We start from the raw sequence: 22,867 nt of genomic DNA on the forward strand, positions 1-22,867 counted from the left end.
TTTGGGCACCACATGCTTGACCAGACATATGTTGACCTGCCATGCAGCTCGTTGGCATGCGTACCTCAAAGACCCACACCAAAGAACAAAGCGGACCTCTCCTTGCTCCTCATCAGCTGGGATCTCCAACCCCACTAGACTTTCAGTCCTCTCTGAAACCTGCTCTGAGAGGAATGAAGGTGTACAATAAGGTGTGTCACAGCCAAGTGCTTCCGGGCACTCTGCTAGCAGTACACCCACGTCCGATTATAGCAGGCAAATGTCCCTGCCCCAGCTGCTGGACCGGCAAAAGAAGTTCACTCCCAGCCATCCACATGCCCAGCGGTTGAATGCTAGCTTGGCTAAATTGCTAGCACTTCAACTGCTGCCTTTTCAGTTGGTAGACTCGGCCCCCTTCCGTGAGTTTGTACAATGTGCGGTTCCTCAGTGGCAGGTCCCCAAACGCCTTTTTCTCATGGAAGGCGATTCCGGGTCTCTACCGGCATGTGGAAGGCAATGTCCTTGCCTCGCTGGACAGGGCGGTCAGCGGTAAGGTGCATATTACCGCTGGCTCATGGTCCAGCAGGCATGGACAGGGACGTTACCTGTCTTTCACGGCCCATTGGGTCACTCTTCTGGCAGCTGGGAAGGATGTAGGACAAGGTGCAGTAGTGTTGGAGGTTGTTCCGTCACCACGCCTCCAAAATGCTACTATTGGTTGTGACACACCTCTCCTCCACCCCCTCCTCTTCTTCTTCATCCATGGCCTCTTCCAGTGCTCTGTCCTTAGAACCAGCAGTGCTCTGTAGGCGTTCCAGGGGCTACGCAAGTACGCAGGCAAAACGATGCCATGCCATGCTTGCGCTGGTTTGTTTGGGGGACAGGAGCCACACTGGGGAGGATGTTTTGTCGGCTCTGCAGGGGCAGGCCGAGAGGTGGTTGACGCCATGCCAGCTTAAGCCAGGAATGGTGGTTTGCGGCAATGGCACCAACCTCCTCTTCACCCTCCGACAGGGACAACTGACCCATGTGCCCTGTGTGGTTCACGTCCTTAACCTGGTGGTGCAGCGGTTCTTGGGCAGGTACCCGGGCTTACAGGATGTCCTGAAGCAGGCCAGGAAAGTCTGTGTGCATTTCCACCGATCATTTAATGCCTGTGCTCGGCTGGCTGAGCTCCAAAGGAGTTGAACCTGCCCAAGAACCGCCTTATATGTGACATGCCCACCAGGTGGAACCCAACGTTGGCCATGCTGCAGCGGCTGCACATGCAGCAGAGGGCCATCAATGGGTACCTGTGCGACTACGGCACCAGGACAGGGTCAGGGGAGCTCGGTTTTTTCTCACCACGCCAGTGGGGCATGATCAGGGATGCATTCACTGTCCTGTCACCGTTTGAGGAGGCCACAAGGATGGTGAGCAGTAACAGTGCATGCATCAGTGACACTGTACCTCTTGTCCACCTCTTGGAGCATACGCTGCATGGAATAATGGACAGGGCACTTGAGGCAGAACAGAGGCAGGAAGAGGAGGACTTCCTTGCCTCTCAAGGCCCCCTTTATCCAGACAGTGTTCCTGCTGTGCCACCCATCACACAGGAAGAGGATGAGGAGGAGGAGGAGGAGGATGATTGTGTCAGCATGGAGGTGGAGGCTGGCACTCAGCATCAGCAGCAGCAGCAGTCTTGTAGGGATGATTTACAGTCCCAAGAAACCCGTGGACTTGTACATGGCTGGGAGGAGGTAGCTGCCTGTGTTACATCAGAGGGGTGCGGGGTCACCCATACGTCACAGGGAACCCTGGGTTTCCCCTTGCGTCAGAGGGGGGCGGGGTCGGGTGACGGGTGGCCCCGCCCTCCGTATATAAGAAACGTCAGGCCGCCGGAATCCTTGCAGTGTCTCCACCGCGGAGACAGAAGAAGGATGGATACGCTGCGCTGGATGAGATGAGCCATCGCTGGAGAGATGACCGTCCGTCGCTGGATAGCAAGAGTGGATTACTGCCGCTGGAATCTTTTTTTTATTTTTTTTATTTTTAATAAAGGAATTTTTCAAAAGTGTGTTTGTCTTATTTAACTATTTTTTACACTTTCTTTGTGAAATGGTAGGGGTACTTTTGTACCCCCTTACCATTTCAAACAGGGGGGGCCGGGATCTGGGGGTCCCCTTGTTAAAGGGGGCTTCCAGATTCTGATAAGCCCCCCGCCCGCAGACCTCCACAACCACCGGCCACGGTTGTGGGGATGAGGCCCTTGTCCTCATCAACATGGGGACAAGGTGCTTTGAGGGGTCACAGACCCCCAAAGCATCCTCCCAATGTTGAGGGCATGTGGCCTGGTACGGTTCAGGAGGGAGGGGGGGCCGCTCTCTCGTCCCCCCCTCTTTTCCTGCGGCCTGCCAGGTTGCGTGCTCGGATAAAGGGTCTGGTATGGATTTTTAGGGGGACCCCACGTCAATTTTTTTATAAATTTGACGCGGGGTTCCCCTTAATATCCATACCAGACCTGAAGGGTCTGGTTATGGATATTTAGGGGGAACCCCACGTCAAATTTTTTCTTAAATTTGAGGCTGGGTTCCCCTTAATATCCATACCAGACCTGAAGGGCCTGGTAATTGAATTTGGGGGACCCCCACGCTTTTTTTAAATTTATTTATTAATCAATGACTTTCAATGAGTGTTCTCTATATTACGGGAGCCGACAATTCATAATAGCTGCCAGTGATTTTAAAGGACTTTTTTTCCTGCATAAATGACACTTTGTGCAGGGACAGTTCTAAGCACCAGAAACATGAGCCCTTTCACAGGCATACTATAGACAACCCCCCCCCCCCCCCTACGAAATTTAAAGGAATATTACACTTTTATTGTTTTACTTTAATCATTATTAAAATCACTGCTCCCGAAAAAACGGCCGTTTTTAAAACTTTTTTTTGCATTGAGGGCAGGACCCGGGTCCCCAAACACTTTTTAGGACAATAACTTGCAGAATCTTTTCTCTCTGTCAAATCTTTTTTCTCTGTCGAATATTTTCTCTATATAATCTTGGACTAATAGAGGTAAGGTTAGGCACATTCGACCACAGGTTCTATAGACAGATTGTTATTGTCAGAGTCATGTCGAATCTCCTATTCTATATCAAACTGTTGTAACAATGAAAACGAAAATAAAGCATTTATTTATGTCGGATCTTTCGTTTTTCGGATTTTGTGCTTTCGTTATCGTTTGTCAAAACGAAAACGAAAATAGCTGAAATTCGGACGAAAATGCATTCGGATGAAAACGAATGCACATGTCTAGTCCTTAGTGACCCAGAGGACTCCGGACCGAATGCCTCAGCTAACCTACGCTGCATGGCCTCCCTGATCCTGCAAAGCCTGCGGAAGGATCCTCATATTCTTCGGATCAAGGAGAGGGACCATTACTGGCTGCCCACTTTTCTTGATCCACGGTACAAGGGTAAGGTTGCCGACCTTATCTTGCCATCGCAGAGGGAGCAGAGGAGGAGACATCTCCGGGAGGCCTTGCAGAAACGTCTGTGCAATGCGTTCCCAGAGACTGGGAGGTTACAAACTCCTGGTCCTGGACAACGTGTTACTGAGGCATCGGTCAGAAGGAGCGGTGGAGAAGGTGGCCGACTGACCGATGCTTTCAGACAATTTTTTAGTCCGCAGCCCCAAGGTATGATCGGTTCCAGCAACCATCGCCAGCGTCTGATTTACATGGTGCAGGAATACCTAGGGGCAAGGTCAGACTTGGACACCTTTCCCACCGAAAATCCTCTGGCTTACTGGGTCTTGAGGATGGATCACTGGCCAGAGCTTGCACAGTATGCAATTGAGCTACTGGCCTGTCCTGCATCTAGCGTTCTTTCGGAACGCACCTTCTGTGCTGCTGGTGGCTTGTTACCGATCACAGGGTGCGCCTTTCCACCGAATCAGTTTATCGACTGACCTTCATCAAGATGAATCAGTCTTGGATCACCCATAGCTACCAAGCACCTGAAGCTGATGTAACCAAATCATTTTTTTTGAAATATCACATCCCTTCAAGACTGCCTATGCTGATGCTGAGTGACTGTCCTGTTATGTTGATTGTCTATCCTCTTCCTCCTCCGCTGATATGTTGGAAGAACATTTTTGGTTCTGGGTGATGCCATCAGCCCAATTTTTCTGTTTAACAGGGGCGTTTAATTACAATTTTTGATGCAATGCTTTGCGGCAGGGCTAATTCCTGCACTAAAACTAGAGTATACGGGAGAGGTTGCAGTGTCGTGGCACCAGCACCAGTGCCTAAGGCCCAATTTTTCTGCCCCTGTTTAACGAGGGCATTTAATTACAATTTTTGATGCAATGCTTTTCAGCAGGGCTAATTCCTGCACTACAACTAGAATATATGGGAGAGGTTGCAGTGTCGTGTCACCAGCACCAGTGCCAGCAGCCCAATTTTTCAGCCCCTGTTTAACAGGGACATGTAATTACAATTCTTGATATAATATTTCACAGGAGGGCCCGTTCCTATGCCCACCCAGAGTAACTGTGAAGACTTATAGTGTTGTGGCACCAGCACCACAACCACCAAAGGTCAATTTTTCTACCACTGTTCAACAATGGCATGTAATTACAATTCTTGATATAATCGTTCACAGCAGGGCGCTCCAGCGCCCACCAAGAGTCACTTTGAGGGCTTACAATGTTGTGGCAAAACCAACACCTTGTTCCGCCATTTCTGCAGAGCATATAGGGCAGGCCCCTACTTTCAAACATCCAACTTACAAACATCTCCTACTTGCAAATGGAAGGAGACAACAGCAAGTGAGATGAAAAAAGACGGACGGCAAAACAAATTATACAGGGGTGATAACCCTTCCCTATGTTTTCCAAAAAGCTTAAAAATAGTTTTTTTGACTGGAGCTACACTTTAAAAATGTACCAGTTGAAAATTACAAACAGATTAAACTTAACACAACAAATCTACACAGTCTCTGTCTTGTTTGCACTGCCTGTATACTGCTGTTCGGAGTATATAGGGCCTGGGGCCACACATATTTATTTTTTTAATACGGGTACGGGGTTCCCCTTAACCAGTTGCCGACCGCCGCACGACGATGTACGTTGACAGAATGGCACGGCCAGGCATATGGGCGTACCTGTACGTCCCTGCCTTCCCGCGGGTGAGGGGCCCGATTGGGCCCCCCCGGTGCCATCCGTTCAGGAGCGATCCGGGATGAGGGGGCGGCCATTCATTCATGGCCACCCCCTCGCGATCGCTCCTGACGAATGGAAGTGCAGCATGACATCACTTCCTCTCCTGTAATGTAAACACAGGCAGAGGAAGTGATGTAATCTCTCCTCCGTGTCTGTATTTTTTGTTCCGGCACCGAGGAGAGAGGATCGGTGAGTTGCACCAACACTACACTACACAGTAGAACATGCCAGGCACACTCTCACCCCCCCTTCACCCCCCGATCACCACCCCAATCACCCCTGCACCCCCAGTCACAGTGACACCAATTGCATTTTTTTTTATTGCATTGGTGTCATTTGTGACTGTAATAACTGTTAGGGCAGTTAGGGTTAGCCCCCTTTAGTTCTAGGGTACCCTCCTAACCCCCCCAATAAAGATTTAACCCCGTGATCACCCCCTGTCGCCAGTGTCACTAAGGCTGGGTTCACATTGCAGCGGTTTATGAGAACGGATGTGATTCGCACCGCACTGCAGTGCAAATCACATCCGATCTCTGTGCGATGCGAGTTCAGCCATACAGATAGTGTGGCTGAATTCGCATCGCACCCGCCGCAAACTCGCACGGGACCCTTTTTTTGGTCCGCAGCAGAATCGGATCGCATGGTTGTTCACACCATGCGATCCGATTCCTGTCCGAGTTTGCAGATCGCACTGCGATATGCAAACTGATCTGGGGGTGTCATTAACATTTCACTGACACTCCCAGCAGTTCGCATAGGGCAGTGTGATGCGGGAACCCGCCGCGGATTCGTGGCGTTCCCACATCGCTCCAGTGTGAACCCAGCCTAATAAGCGATCGTTTTTCTGATCGCTGTATTAGTGTCACAGGTGACGCTAGTTAGGCAGGTAGGTATTTAGGTTCGCCACAGCTTTTTATAGCGCCAGGGACCCCCATATACTACCGCATAAAGCCCCCTGATTGCCCCCTAGTTAACCCTTTCACCAGTGATCACCATATAACTGTTACAGGTGACGCTGGTTGGTTAGTTATTTTTTTATAGTTTAAGGGCACCCGCCATTTATTACCTAATAAAGGTTTAACCCCCTGATCACCCGGCGGGTGATATAAGTTTGAGGGTCAGATAGGGTCTGCGTCGCCCCAGGCAGCGTCAGGTTAGTGCCAGTACCGCTAACACTCACGTGCAAAGCATACACCTCCCTTAGTAATATAGTATCTGATCAGATCTATATTAGCGTCGCCAGCAGTTTAGGTTTCCCAAAACGCATTGTTGGCGGGATCAGCCCAGATACCTGCTAGCACCTGCGTTTAGCCCCTCCGCCAAGCCCAGCCCAGCCCACCCAAGTGCAGTATCGATCGATCACTGTCACTTACAAAACACAACACACATAACTGCAGCGTTCGCAGAGTCAGGCCTGATCCCTGCGATCGCTAACAGTTTTTTTTGTAGCGTTTTGATAGAGTCACTGAAGCCTAGGTGCTTTTTTACCTGTGAGTCTCACTAGTGTACCCCTAAATTTAGGGGTGCCTACTTTCCAAAATGGGGTCATTTGGGGGGGGGTTTGTGCCATCTTGGCATTTTATGGCCTTCAAAACTGCGATAGGTAGTGAGGAGTGAAATCAAAAATTTACACCCTTAGAAATCCTGAAGGCAGTGCTTGGTTTTCGGGGCCCCGTACGCGGCTAGGCTCCCAAAAAATCCCACACATGTGGTATCCCCGTACTCAGGAGAAGCAGCATAATTTATTTTGGGGTGTCATTTCACATATGCCCATGGCATGTGTGAGCAATATATCATTTAGTGACAACTTTGTGAAAAAGAATAAAAAATAAAATAAAAGTTTGTAATTTTCCCGCAACTTGTGGCAAAATATAAAATATTCCATGGACTCAACATGCCTCTCAGTAAATAGCTTGGGGTGTCTACTTTCTAAAATGGGGTCATTTGGGGGGTTTTGTGCCATCTTGGCATTTTATGGCCTTCAAAACTGTAATAGGTAGTGAGGAGTGAAATCAAAAATTTACACCTTTAGAAATCCTGAAGGCGGTGCTTGGTTTTCGGGGCCCCGTACTACTTTCTAAAATGGGGTAATTTGTGGGTGTTTTGTGCCATCTTGGCATTTTATGGCCTTCAAAACTGTGATAGGTAGTGAGGAGTGAAATTACAAATGTATGCCCTTAGAAATCCTGAAGGCGGTGCTTGGTTTTCGGGGCCCCGTAAGCGGCTAGGCTTCCAAAAAGTCGACCACATGTGGTATCCCCGTACTCAGGAGAAGCAGCAGAATGTATTTTGGGGTACAATTCCACATATAACCATGGCATGTGTGAGCAATATATCATTTAGTGACAACTTTGTGTAAAATAAAAAAATACATTTTTTTTTGTCATTATTCAATCGCTTGAGGCAAAAAAATAAAATATTCAATGGGCTCAACATGCCTCTTATCAATTTCCTTAGGGTGTCTACTTTCCAAAATGGGGTCATTTGGGGGGGGTTTGTACTGCCCTGCCATTTTAGCACCTCAAGAAATGAGATAGGCAGTCATAAACTAAAAGCTGCGTAAATTCCAGAAAACGTACCTTAGTTTGTAGATGTGACAACTTTTGCGCAAACCAATAAATATACAGTTATTGACTTTTTTTTACCAAAGACATGTGGCTGAATACATTTTGGCCTAAATGTATGACTAAAATTGAGTTTATTGGATTTTTCTAATAACAAAAAGTAGAAAATATCATTTTTTTCAAAATTTGCGGTCTTTTTACGTTTATATCACAAAAAATAAAAATCGCAGAGTCAGTCAAATACCTTTAAAAGAAAGCTCTATTTGTGGGAAAAAAAGGACGCAAATTTTGTTTGGGTACAACATTGCATGATGTCGCAATTACCAGTTAAAGCAGCGCAGTGCCAAATTGTAAAAAGACCTCTGGTCATTGACCAGCAAAATGGTCCGGTCTGAAAGTGGTTAATATCCGTACAAGACCCAAAGGGGCACTAAGTATCTACTTTCTTTTTTATTTAATACTTTATTGACAGATCCCAGAGAAATCTATTTCTCTAGATTTTGACAATACATAGTCGTCGGATCACTCTTCAGTTTCATATACGTGTCCGTATCAGCTAACATAGTGTCTAACTGGTTTTCATAGAAAGATTTATCTAAGATTACCACTCCTCCCCCTTTATCAGCGGGCCTCACAATTATCTCTTTCCTCTCTTCCAATGCTTTAATCCCGTCTCGAATATAAAAGGGGTTAATATTCTTCCTAGGCACCACTGTTTCCAGGTCTCTAGTAACTAAATTTTTAAAAACATCTATATGTTGATTGGCAGAGTTTATAGGGTTGAACAGCGACCGATTTTTTTCAGTCTGCTGTCCACTCCTATTACACTACCATCACATGTTGTTCTATTCCCATTAAAATTATTGGTATTTAAAAAATACTTTTTCATATTGATTCTTCGAATATATTTATGGACGTCCATATACACATTAAATTTATTAATAGGATTCTTAGGGGCACACTTAAGGCCTAAATGTAAAATATTAGATTCTTTCAATGTTAGTGTTGAGCTACTCAAATTATAGATTCCATTTGGTCATGCTCCCTTCTTCTTTTTTTGTTGGACTCGTTTACCAGCTCTACAGCCCCTTCCTTTCCTCCACCTTGATTCGGAACCTGCTGGGCTGATGCTATCTCTGGTAACATTTTCTGAGGGGGCCCTTGCATTGCCACATTTCTTGGGTGTAAATTTTGGGGTACCGGTAATTGCTGTGGGTACATTCTGTTCTGTGATGAATCGTTCCAGCCCCCTTGGTGCCTTCCCAAGAACCAAGGCTTCTGAAAATGGTTTTTGTACCTTCCATTTGTTCCCCTCCCCCGTGGTCTCCATCTTCCTCTCCCCCCTCCTCTCCCTAAAGAAGGACGGGGAGAGCTACAGTAATGGTTTTCATTTTCTCTAAGGGGATCAAACCGATTATTTAAAGGTATATTATTATTATTATATGGATATGGAGTCTCATATCCAGGCTGTGGGTTCCCTCTGGGGACCCCCCTTGGGATAATTTCCTCTAGTCCCCCTTATACTTTTGTTGTTATTTCTTTTCCCTCGTAAGCCAACTTGAGTCCATCCCCCAGAGACCTCCTTTGGGGTGGATTGCTCCATCCCATATAACCTTTTTTCCTGTTCTTTGTGTGGGAGGGCTCTGAACCATCGTTACACGAGTTTATTAGGCATTTAAATTCAAATATTAGGAATATCCGTCTGGAATATGAATATAATAAGGAAAAGATAAATTTTTTAGACGTTGAAATAATAAGACGAGGGGAATACTTAGTCACTAAAACTTATTTTAAACCAACAGATCGGAACAGTTACCTATCTATTTTAAGTAGACACCAACCCCAATGGCTGAAAAATATCCCTAAGGGCCAAATTATGCGGATACGTAGGAACTGTACAGAGGATGAAGATTTTTTAGCCCAATCAGACATTATTAAAAAACGCTTTGTAGAAAAAGGTTATAAAGAGGAGGAATTGAGTAAAGTAATTACAGAAGTAGGAAACCTTTCTAGAATCAATTGTCTTGAAGATAAACCTCAAATTGTTACATCCAATCATGAATGGGGTTTCATTTCTAATTTTCACGCTCAGTATAAAGATGTAGAGAAAATATTCAAAGATCATTGGCATATTTTATGTCTAGACAAAAATCTAAGTCAGGTTTTACCAGATAAACCCTCTTTCATATATCGCAAAGCTCCAAATTTTGGAGATAAGATAGTGAAGAAGGTTTTAAATCCCCCCAAGCGGCCTATATCTTTCTGGGAACAAGGAGGTTTTTACGCTTGTCGGAGATGCTCCACATGTGCAAAAATGACCCACCCCATCAGAGGTTTGACTGATTTTACATTTAACAGGGAATAACCAAAATTTTAAAATTAAGGAATTTATTACTTGCAGCACGACGCACGTAGTATATGTTCTGCAATGCCCATGTAACCTTACGTATGTAGGAAGAACAAAGCGCACTTTAAGAAAGCGGGTATCGGAACATCAGTACAACATAGAGATAGGGTATAAAGACCATAGTGTCTCTTTGCATTTCAAAAAATTCCATAATCAGGACCGCTCCCTATTAAAATTTTGGGGTGTGGACAAAATATCACCCAATTGGAGGGGTTCAAATATGGTGAGAGACATTTCAAAAAAGGAATCTCAGTGGATATACTCTATGAAAACGTTAGTACCGAATGGGCTAAATGTGGAACTGGACGTCAATTGTTTTATCAGTGATTATTGATATATTGATATATATGAAGTCCTGGAACCTTGCTGTACTGTTTTTTTCAGTTTCGTATTTTCGTAATCAAATTACTCCATACACTTGGTGAAGGAGGTGAGAAACTCGCCGACCCTTCCAACCCACGGGGTAACATGCGTGAAGCTCTCCTCCCTCCGCTCGCCCTCCCCTCCCCCCTCCCCTCCAAATAACATCTCACCAGTTATCCCCCTCTTCCCACCTCCACCTCAACAAAAAATTCTAAAGAAGACTTAAAATCAGACAAAAAAATAGAAAAAGATACTTGTGAACCCATATTCCTCTCCCCCCTCCCTCCAAAGCCAGGAGGAGAGGGGGGAGCAAAAAACCAATCCAACCCGAGAGTCCATTATTACTAAGATCTATGGGGGTGGGCCTCCAACCACTCCTCCACACCCCCAGGGTTGTCAAATATTGTAGTCCCCTCAGGGGTATTTATCCGTAATCTTGCAGGGTAAAGTAGCGCATAAGTCACATTTATTTGGCGGAGTTTTCTTTTAACTTCCCCAAATTTGGCTCTTCTTCTTTGAAGGTCTGGAGAAAAGTCCGAAAAAATCGATACTCGAGAACCATTGTATACAATCTTTCCCCTCTCCCTAGCTTTACGGGTAATAGTCTCCTTATCCTTAAAAAACAGTAACTTGGCCAAAAATGTTCTTGGGGGGGCACCCATCTGTGGGGGTCTTGGGGGGACCCTATGCGCCCTTTCAATAGTAAATGATGATGAAAAAATATCCTGGCCAAACATATCCCTAAGCCATTTCTCCAAAAAAGCTATAGGGTCTGCACCCTCACACAGTTCTGGCAAGCCCATGATCCGGATATTCTTCCTCCTCATCCTATTCTCCAATTCGTCTAATTTGTTTTCCTGTTTAGTTAACTGGTCCTGCATTACTTTAAATTCCCGTATCAGAGGGGTCAAGTCATCTTCGACCTGGCCCACCCGATCTTCTAGGGCTGTGGTCTTTTCCTGGATCCCCTGGATATCCTGTCTAGCATAGGATAATTCCTCCTGAATGGAGATAAGTTGAGTACTCATTCCTTCCAGGGATTCTCTACAAAGGTTGACTGCCACTAGAACTTCCTTCAATGTTGGCTCAGGCTCTGAGTCTGGTTCAAAACTTTCCTGTAGTCCCTCCTCTAATGATCCGGTTGCCCCTTCTAGACTCATACTTTTAACCTGGCCCTGGGGTTTTACTCCTTTGTCGTTTTCCTCCCCAGTCGTTGGGGGGAGACTTGCCCCATGACTTTTCCTGGTGCTTTTAGCGCCTGATAGCCTATTAGTTTGGGCTTGCTGACCTTGTTGCGGCCCCTTTGGGGAGGTCTGGCTAGGCCCCTGACCTGGATTATGAGCATATTTTTCTAGTTTTGCAGCTGCAGCTGCTTGGCTTGCTTTAGTCGCACGATGTGATGGCATGATGGCTCTACGTTGTTCCAGGCTATTATTCCCACACTCTATAAATATGTTTAGTTTCTCTCTCACCAAGAGATGTAGAAGAGGGGAAAAAAAAAAAAAAAGGGGGAAAGAGAGAAAAAGCCAAGGGCCAAAAATCATGAAAACACACACCACTTAATTTAGGCTTTGTAGGGGACGTTCTGGGCTATACCAAGGCCCACTTTCCAAATGGATCCAAATAGCTCCCCCTCTAGACAGCTCGTTTAGATATATCCATAAACAGTTTAATACAAGTCACTGTCCCCTTAAAGAAACGATTTGCAGTTCTCAATACTCTTATGTGCAGCGAGTACTTGGGTTTCAGAATTAAGGCATTAATAGGACCTTGTCCAGGTTTTCACACCAGGGAGCTGGAAGAGGAGGAGAAAAAAAAAAAAAAGGGGAGAAGGGGAAAAATAACAAAAAAAAACCAGACCCTGGGATAGAAAAAACGCATTCAGCGTAGTTTGCACTCCATCCGAAGTACTCTAGGCTATACCAGGACCTCTATGCTTCCAAATAATTCCGAACAGCTCCTGCTCCATCCGATATGTTTAAAAGTATAAACAGGCTCTTAAGCTCGCATTGAAATCCCTCCAATGAAGGAATTTACAGTTCTCAATACTTTTGTAAACAGAGGGTTAACGGATTAGAACAGTGGAGACACATCCAGCAAGTAGGTAAATATTATATCCATCCATCTTCCTTCTCCTATATATAATCAAATACACAGTTCACATAGGTGTTTCGCACTCACCACCCTACTTGGCAGTTCACTCTCACCAGTTCGTTAGGATTGCCTGATTGTGTCTCTCCACTGCATATGTCAGAAGTTGCTCTCCACTTCCCTTTACTAGTATCCTTCCTCCAGGACCCAATCCAGCATTTCCATGTCTATCAGAAAGGAAGCCTCCCCCTTCACAACATCACCCACCTCTGTCAGCGCCTCTGCAAGTCCCATTCACTGCAATACAGCATGGCGATAAGCGTGGTGGTAGACAGGGGGACACGTTCGGTCTTCCAGTCGGCTAAACGCCGGGTTTCCTGGCCATCCTCCGTCCGGATCAAAGCATGTGGACCGGCAGGTAAGCAGGGATGGAACGATCGGCTAAACGCCGTTTTTCCTGGCCATCTTCCGTCCGGGTCGAGTTATGCGAACCGGCAAGTTAGCGGGATGAGACGCCGCACGTTGCGGTATACTATAGGCATGGAGGGGAGAGCGAGACAGCCACTCTCTCACACACTCGCAACCTCCTCCTTCTCCATCCGGTCACGCCCCCTTAACATACAATTTTAACGGAGGATTTGAATGTGTTTCTAACCCGTTTGGGATACAAGGAGATATGAAATGTATATCTTCATATGGGACAACTAATGAGGATTAACAGGAGGGAGATGAGATAGGGGTATCTGGTTCATACTAATTAGACCCCTGGAGGCATTTAATGTATTATTATATATTTATTGAAGCATTGAAAAGGAGATAAATACGGGATGGTATATAGAGTAATAATTAGACCCTATCCTTTTATTAATTAATTTTTATATTGATTAGAAAATTATTAATGATTTTTGATGTGGGTTTTAAATATATTTTTAGAGTAGCTTACCCCAATAAGAATGTAGAATGTAAAATGGATGGGTCCACCCTGATAATAATAGAATATATATATATATATATATATATATATATATATATATATATATATATATATATATATTTTTTTTTTTCCATAGTGAATGATCGAGGGTTAAATTCGGAGCTTAGTTTCTAATAAAAGAGCATAGACGGAGAACATGAAAGGCCCGCATGCGCAGTTGATATAAAGAGGCTGATGTCCCTTGCTATCACACGCAGGTGCCGGGATACACTGAAATGTTCTTGAGTTGTGTTTACCTATAGGCGTGTGTGATGACACAGCGGAATGGAGCCTACGCGCATGCCTATTGGGAGTGTTGAGTAGCTAACAACAAAGGGCGGAAGTAGTTGCGGCTTCCACCCGGTGACCTGGTGACGTGTGATCACACATGTGACCCTCATACGGGTCAGGTGATCTTGAGTCGCTGCCGAATGACGTCGGAAACATGGCGGCGCCATCAGAAGAGCTAGATCGCCATCAGATATTAACAATCAGGTATTGAATCAATTAATTAAAATAATATATATATATATATATATATATAAGGGAAGGAAACACATACACCGAGACCCTCAGATGATGTCTTTTAAAGACGAAACGCGTCAGTGTAATGGTGTATGACACATGGTGAACAATAGTGGACAAGACCAGAGGATTGCAATTTGTGTGCACTGTGCAGATTTCAAGGGATGGGTGAGCAATGTGTTGAACTTCAACGAACTTGACGAACCCCCTGAGTCTTGTGATTTTATGCCTATTGAAGGATTATGTTTGTGAGTTTTTATTTTGCTGTATTATTGCAATAAAATTAACTGTGGTTTGACGGGATTACGCTATGTATGATTCCATCTTTTCATGCAAAACAAACACTGGGAAGTATTGAAGTAGTAGCGTGATTAAGATTAAACAGGAAGAGAAAATAGCCAAAAAAAAATCAGTGCCGATGGGGATAATGTATATGTGATATGCTGAGTTCATCGGTGCATCTCGGTAAGAATATTACCAAAGGGGGCCTCCATTGATCACTAGCCTCCTATGTGTGGAATTCACGTGTGAAGGTGGTGTAGCAAAACACGGTGGTGGTGAAGAAATTCCAACAGAAAGTATTCACTTTGGAGAATTCTTGTGGGTCTTCTTGACCTGTTTTTTGGACTATTTTTACACACAGTTATAATGATGTAGAGTTAATGAATTAATGAGTATATATGTAATATGTTTGCACATCAAAATTGCAATTTGTAACTGAGAGTCAGCGAATATTTACTCAATAAGGATTGTTTATTTTTATTTTTATTTTATTTTTTGTGCGCTGCAGTTCCGGGCAGCAGTGAGCAGCCGAGAGATTGTGAATATTTTTGGGCTCCTCATTTGCTGACTGAACATTTGTATACTGTACAATGTATGTTTTCTCATATACACATGTGATATGTGCTATTGTATTTCTGTGTATAAACACTAATAAACAGACATGGGTCCTGTGTTTGGAAGACATCTTTTACCTCTTTACATGTTTTTTTATGAATTTATGATATAGATCAAAAAATATTCTGGTTATATTCTCTTTTATTTCTTTAATGTATATTAGCAATTATTAATGTGCAATGTTTCTCAGGCCGCGTACACACGGGCGGATTGTCTTCCCAACTAAGTTCGTCAGACAATCCGACAGACAGTCCGTCCAACTTTTGAATGAGCGGACTTGACCACATACGATGAACAGACAGTCCGCTGAAAGCTTGCGCAATGACGTGTACAGCACGTACGACGGGACTAGAAATACGACGTCCAATACACTGCAATGCAACCTTCGGCCGTGTAAATCCTTTCTGAGCATGCGCCATACTTAGTCCGTCCAACTTGCCTACTCACGAGCGGACTGTCCGCTGAAACCAAGTTTGGACGGACAAAATTACGGAAATTCCGAAAGACTTAGTTAGTCCAGACTGTCCGCTGAAAAAGTCCGCTGAAGCCCACACACGAGTGGATTGTCCGCTGAAACACGTTTCAGCGGACTAAGTTGGACGGACAATCCTCTCGTGTGTACGCGGCCTCAGATACCAATCAATCTAGTTCAGTTAAAGACAATGATCAAATTTAAACTTTAACCACTTCAGCTCCGGAAGGATTTACCCCCTTAATGACCAGGCAATTTTTTGTAACATGGCACTGCATCGCTTTAACTGACAATTGCACGGTCGTACGATGCTGTACCCAAACATAATTTAGGTCCTTTTTTCCCACAAATAGAACTTTCTTTTGGTGGTAATTGATCGCCTCTGTGGTTTTTGTTTTATGCGCTATAAACAAAAAATACTGACAATTTTGAAAAAAAAATATATATATTTTTTAATTTTTGATATAAAAAATCTTTTTGTTTACAATCCCCATTCTGGCTCTCTGTGGAGCAATCGCGGGTGGCCAGCGGACATTGTGGCGGCGCACTTGTTAAAGCCATTAAAGGGACCGATGTACCGGTACGGTGATTTTCATAGCTGAGCCATTCTGCCACAGTTATATTGCGGCAGCTGGTTGGCAAGCAGTTAAGCTCTAGAAGTTTTTACCCCTTTCATGACCAGGCCATTTTTGGCTATTCAGCACTACGTTATTTTAACTGGCAATTGCACGGCCATGCAATACTGCACCCAAATAAAATTTATATTGTTACTTTGACACAAACAGAGATTTTGTTTGGTGGTATTTGCTCACCACTGGATTTTAATTTTTTGCGTTATAAACAAAAAAAGACCGTCAATTTTTAAGAAAGAAAGAACTTTTTCCTATAAAAAATAGGTTAAAAAAAAGTAAAACAACTAATTTTTTCATTAGTTTAGGCCAATATGTATTCTTCTACATATATTTGGTAAAAATTAGCAACAAGCGTATATTGATTGATTTGCACAGAAGTTATAACATCTACAAAATAGGGGATATATTTGTGGCATTTTTATTATAAATTTTTGTTTTTACTAGTAATGGCAGTGATCAGCAATTTTTAGTGGGACTGCGACATTGCAGCGGAAAGATCAGACTCTTTTTTTTGGACCAGTGACATTATTATAGTTATCAGAGCTAAAAATAGCCACTGATTAATGTATAAATGACACTGGCAGGGAAAAGATTAACACTAGGGAGCGATCAAGGGGTCAAGTGTTCCCTAGGAAGGTGTTTCTAAATGTGGGGGGAGTGGACTGACTGGGAGTAGAGAAAGATCGCTGTTCCTGATTACTACTCTACTTCTCTGTCAGAACAGGGATCTGTTTGTTTAAAATAAATTAAAATCTTTTTTGTTTACACTGACAGATCTCCACTCCTGTTAAAGCCGTTACAGGGACCGCCGTACCAGAACAGTGATTTGTGCAGCTGAGCCATTCTGCCGCAGTATAACTGTGGCAGCTGGTTGGCAAGCAGTTATGATCTGGAAGATTTTACCCCCTTCATGACCAGGCCATTTTTGGCTATTCAGCACTGCACTATTTTAACTGCCAATTGCACGATCATGCAACACTGTACCCAAATAAAATTGATATTGTTATTTTCACACAAACAGCTTTTGTTTCGTGATATTTGGTCATCACTGGGTTTTTTTTTTCATTTTTTATTATAGAAATTAAAAAGTCAGAACATTTTGGAAAAATATATTTTCTATTATAAAACATATCCAATAAAAAATAAAATTGTTCATAAATTTAAGCTCTAATGTATTCTGATACATGTCTTTGGTTAAAAAGAAATCCCAATAAGTGTTTTAATATAATTTTATATAATTTTTCACATAAATAGAGCTTTCTATATTTTTCACTTTCTGTTATATAACATATCCAATAAAAAAATAAAAAAATAAAAGTTCTTTATACATTTAGGCCAAAACTTATTCTGCTACATGTCTTTTTTTTAAACCAATGTTTTATTGAAATTTAAAGGCATAGAAATCAAAGTTTACAACAGTTCCAAAACAGTCACTAAAGTTTATTGAACATACACAGAAAACATCTCACATAATGCATAACAAACACATTAGAATGAATCTAGCTTGCCTCTGTCACAAAAGGACAGTACAATGTGGTTATAGGTAAACAATAGAATCAAGCTCCTTGAGTTCCCACATCCTCTCTGCTACATGTCTGTGGCAATAAGCTTATATTAATTGCTTTGTGCAAAAATATAGTGTCTACAAACTATGATATACAGTATAAAATGGAATCTATGCATCTCTGATGATATACTGATAATGGCAGAGATCAGTGAGTTATAGTGGGAATGAATATAGTGTTTCAGGCAATCTGGCACTATCTTACAATGGCTGGGAGGTACAATAACATTGATACTGACACTAATTCATTGATCAGTGCTAATACTCTACACTGTCACTGTACTAATGACACTGGCTGGGAAGGGGTTAACATCTAGGGTCAATCAAAGGGTAACTGTGTGCCTAACAATATGCAATGTATACAATATGCAAATGCAATACAATATAATGCTTTTACTTTATTATCTTACTGTTTTTTCCCCCTGCTATCCAGGGAGAAGAAGCAGCCAGATCGCTGTTCACAGTACACAGAGTTCTGTGTTTTGTAAACACAGAACTGTGTGTACGATCTGACAAAACTGGTCAGCTGCGAAACTCATCTCTGTCCCCAATCACAGCATGGGTCAGTGGGGGAGGGGTTCATGCATGACCCAGAAGAAGGCTAATCACGTAAATGTACATGGTAGTGCCTGTACCTGCTGCCTGCTCAGAGTATATTTACTGTGAGTGGACAGCAGGTGGTTAAGAGATCAGTACGCATTGGCGTATTGTAGAGTTAAATTACTTAATATTCCTATGGTTGCTCATGAGCTTTGCTTGAAAGATATCCATATTTTGCTCTGTGTCTACAATCCTGCTTCACCTGTTATGTATTGTCGAAACTTTCCTTAGGCTCCATGTACACTGGACATTAAAATAGCATTATAAAAATGCCAGTAGCTTTGCAGTGAGTCTTTCACATTTTTTTCAACGTTTTTGCAATAGCGGTTATTAGCTTTTTTCACGTTAGCGGTTTTTAGCATTTTTTGTTTTGTGAATTTTTTTTTTCAATAGATCAAATTTGTTAAAAAACACTGGTGAGCCATGTTTTGGAATGTTTATTGACGTTTATCAACGTTTGAGCATTTGACGTTTTTTGTGGTCAGAAAAACTACTTCTGAATGCAATTTTATGGCGTTCAGAAAACTTAAAAAATACGCCCAAACTTCCAAAAATGGCTATTTATGAGCTTCAGTGTGCATGGAGCCTTATAGTAATTTTTGTCAATTTTCTACTATAGCAAATACAGTAGGAAATGCTGTAACTCAAAATATTGGGAGATGGAGGGAGGCATCTTAAACTCAAGGTGACCAGAAATAGAGTCCAGACAGAGAGCCGGTTTCACTATTGGAATATTCAAGAAAGTATTCAGAAGCCAGGGACTCCATCCGTAATCAAGATATCACTGTTGTGACTAACTATGCAAAACCAAACTCCTGCCAATGTTTTTCTTTTGGCTATAGTAAGGAAGAGTTAAAATCTTCAGTCTGAGTTAGATTAGACTTTATACCATAAAGTTTAAGATCATTATTTTAAATTTGAATTGATGGATGAAAAAAGCTTGAGCGATTTTTCTGGAAAACTGTTAATTTTGTAAACGTCTAAAAAAATGTAATTATCTTTTTGTGCATCTTTACAATTTAACCACCCTCTAAAACTTTTTTTTTAAGGAATTCTATTTTTTAAATCAATAAAAAATCTATAAATTCCATGATTTCTGAGCACTGCCCATCAAAAATAAGTGACTTATAGCTTTGTGACTATGATCCCTTAAGAATGAGTGAGTTTGTTTATTATAGGCTCCTTTGAATAATGACTTTGGCTCCCTCCAATGAACCTTCTGGTGTGATTGCAGATGGAACAGATTTATAGGGCACATGTAATATTCATGATTTTGATACAGCTTCATTTCCTTGTAAGGCTTTTGTTGTTGGATCAGTGTATTTGAATGTCAAATATTTATCACATTCATTAATAAGGCTTCTACCTAGTGTAGATTACCTAATGTTGCACTTCAGACCCGCAGTACATCTATTGACGGCCTGGGGTTTCGGTGGTTATATCTAAATGATGCCTGAGTCCACAGACATCATTTAGATATTGCCGTTTTCAGCCGGCGATTCCCTACACCATAAGAACGATCATAGCAGCTGTTCCACCGCTTGATCGTTCTTACGGGCGGCGGGAGGGGACGCCCCCCCCTCCCGCCGCCCTCCGGTGCTTCTACCGACTCACCGTTTCCATCGGTGAGTCGGTCACAGGATCCGCCGGCCCCAGCATGTGATCATAGAGATTTCCGGTGGACTAGATTGTCCCCGGAGTCTCTATGATTGTTCGGAGGCCGGGCGCGATGTTATGACGTCACGCCCGGCCTCGTTATTCAAATTAACGGCGCCAATCTGGCTAGGAAGCCAGGATCGTTTTTTTTTTTTTTTTTGTTTTTATTCTGCCCAGCCTAGAGGTGAGATATGGGGTCTTATTGACCCCATATTTCACTGTAAATAGGTCCGATCGTGACATATTCCTATTACAAGGGATGTTTACATTCCTTGTAATAGGAATAAAAGTCATCAATTTTTTTTTTTTTTTAAGTGTAAAACTAAAAAGATAAAAAAAAATTAACAATAAAAAAGAAAAGAAAAAAATTTTAAGCGCCCCTGTCCCCGTGAGCTCGCACACAGAAGCGAACGCATACGTAAGTCCCGCCCACATATGAAAACGGTGTTCAAACCACACATGTGAGGTATCGCCGCGAACCTTGGAGCGAGAGCAATAATTCTAGCCCTAGACCTCCTCTGTAACCCAAAAAAAAAAATGTAACCAGTAAAAATTTTTAAAGCGTCGCCTATGGGGATTTTTAAATACCAAAGTTTGGCGCCATTCCACGAGCGCGTGCAATTTTGAAGCGTGACATGTTGGGTATCTATTTACTCGGCGTATCCTCCTCTTTCACATTGTGCAAAAAAATTGGGCTAACTTTACTGATTTGTTTTTTTTTTAGCATGAAACTATTTTTTTTTCTGAAAAAAACGCGTTCGAAAAATTGCTGCGCAAATACCGTGCGAGATAAAAAGTTGCAATGACCGCCATTGTATTCTCTAGGGTCTTTGCTAAAAAAACATATATAATTTTTGGGGGTTCTATGTAATTTTCTAGCAAAAAAATTAGGAATTTTAAATGTAGGAGAGAAATGTCAGAATTGGCCTGGGCAGGAAGTGGTTATCTGCTTTGTATGATAAATCTTTGCCACAGTCTTCACAGGGTTTTTCTCTTGCGGGTATCCTCTGGTGTCAATATGTCCAATATAGTTTTGAAATGAAGCACAGAACAGACTACACATTAAAGATCTTGGCTGAGAAGGAATAGTTGTAAGGCTTGAACAATATACAGAAGGGGGGTGTGTTTGAACATCTAAATGGCTTCTCTCCTGTGTGGATCCTCTGGTGGAAAGTAGGACTAGACTCGTGTGAGAAGACTGTTATCATGCTTATGGCTTCTCTTTGATGTGGATCATTTTGTGTTTTGTAAAATACATTTTCTCTTGTGTGTCTTCTGGTGTTGAGTAAGCCCTTGTACACACGGTCGGACATTCCGACAACCAAATTCGTCGGATTTTGTCCGACGGATTTTGTCCGAAACTGTTGCATACACAGGTTTTCGGAACGTGATGGGATTACGTTCAGGCTAGTAGCCAATAGCTTTGGTGTAGGAATTTGATCTGAGCATGCGTGGCACTTTGTCCAGTCGGAATTCTCTACACATGATCGGACAAGGTCCGATCGGATCATGTTGTCGGAAAGTTTTATAGCCAAGCTGGAAAATTGTTCCGTCGGATACTCCGACGGAAACAGTCCGATGGAGCCCACACACGGTCGGATTATCCGACAACACGGTCCGATCGGACATTTTCCATCGGAATGTCCGACCGTGTGTACAAGAGCTTAGACAATAATTGTCTGAGAAGGACTTGCCGCATTCTGAACATTTAAATGGTTTCTCTCCTGTGTGAGTCTTCTGGTGTTGAGTAAGAATATCATTTTGTGAGAAGGATTTTCCGCATTCTGAACATTTTTAAATGGTTTTTCTTCTGGTGTGAATCCTCTTGTGTGTAATTAAAGTTTGTTTTAGCAAGAAGCACTTGTCACATTCTGAACATTTAAATGGCTTTTCACCTGTGTGAATCTTCTGATGCTGATGAAGAATTTTGCTGTCAGAGAAACACTTGCCACATTCTGAACATCTAAATGGTTTCTCTCCTGTGTGAATCCTCTTATGTGTAGTTAGAGTTTGTTTTTGCGAGAAGCACTTGTCACATTCTGAACATTTAAATGGCTTTTCTCCTGTGTGATGTCTCTTGTGTTCAGTAAGATAACCTTTTGCTGTGAAGCCTTTGCCACATTCTGAACATGTAAATGGTTCCTCCCCTGTGTGAATTCTCTTGTGTACAGTAAGATAACCTTTTGTTGAGAAGCATTTGCCACATTCTGAACATTTGAATAGTTTCTCTCCTGTGTGAATTCTTTGGTGTACAGTAAGTCTACAAATGTGTGAAAAGAACTTGCCACATTCTGAACACTTAAATGACTTCAGTCCAGTGTGACTCTTCTGGTGAATAGAGTTGGGACTTTTCTGGCACTCGGAGAACTCATCTGGTTTCTGCACTACTTGACTCATTGTGTTTGATGAAGATCTGTTTGGCTGTAAAATGTGTCAATACTTGCATCACTTTTACCTATGTGAAAAAATAAAAATAGATGAAAATTCAGAATCTTAATATTAACAACTATAAGTCTAAGTCAGATTTAGTGTTTTTGAGTCTTTTGTAATTTGTAATTCAAGCATTTGGTTATTGCACACAGCAGATTTATGTATTGAAAATCCATGACTCTGACAGATTATTGATGGATGACTTTACGGTTTTTAAGGTTAATAATTCACCCCTATTTTTTATTATTTTGACATTAGTTGGTTATTTTCTTACAGTAATTACTAGACAAGGCAAGGTCTTCTCATCCAACTCCATTTCAACAAATAAACTAAGGATACAGGATAATAAGAAGTTCAGTTTAGTACAGTGTTCGGTTGTGTTTTTCAAAGCTACAAGAAGGAAATTAGAAGTCTGAGCATCTTATTTTATTTAAAGCTGGGTATAGACTAGTAGATTATTTTGAATGGAAATCCATACGAAGATTCTCAGTATATTCTAATGTCACTGAAAAA

At 42.5% G+C, this 22,867-nt stretch overlaps 1 pseudogene; it reads right to left on the bottom strand.

Annotated features, from left to right (window-relative positions):
- Positions 1-22,867, bottom strand: part of LOC143962283 (uncharacterized) — a 211,910-nt pseudogene that overhangs the window by 130,426 nt on the left and 58,617 nt on the right.

The sequence above is a fragment of the Lithobates pipiens genome, unplaced genomic scaffold, assembly GCF_037356315.1.
Source record: "Lithobates pipiens isolate NorthernLeopardFrog02 unplaced genomic scaffold, aLitPip1_a1.2 Scaffold_8, whole genome shotgun sequence".
NCBI lineage: Eukaryota > Metazoa > Chordata > Amphibia > Anura > Ranidae > Lithobates > Lithobates pipiens.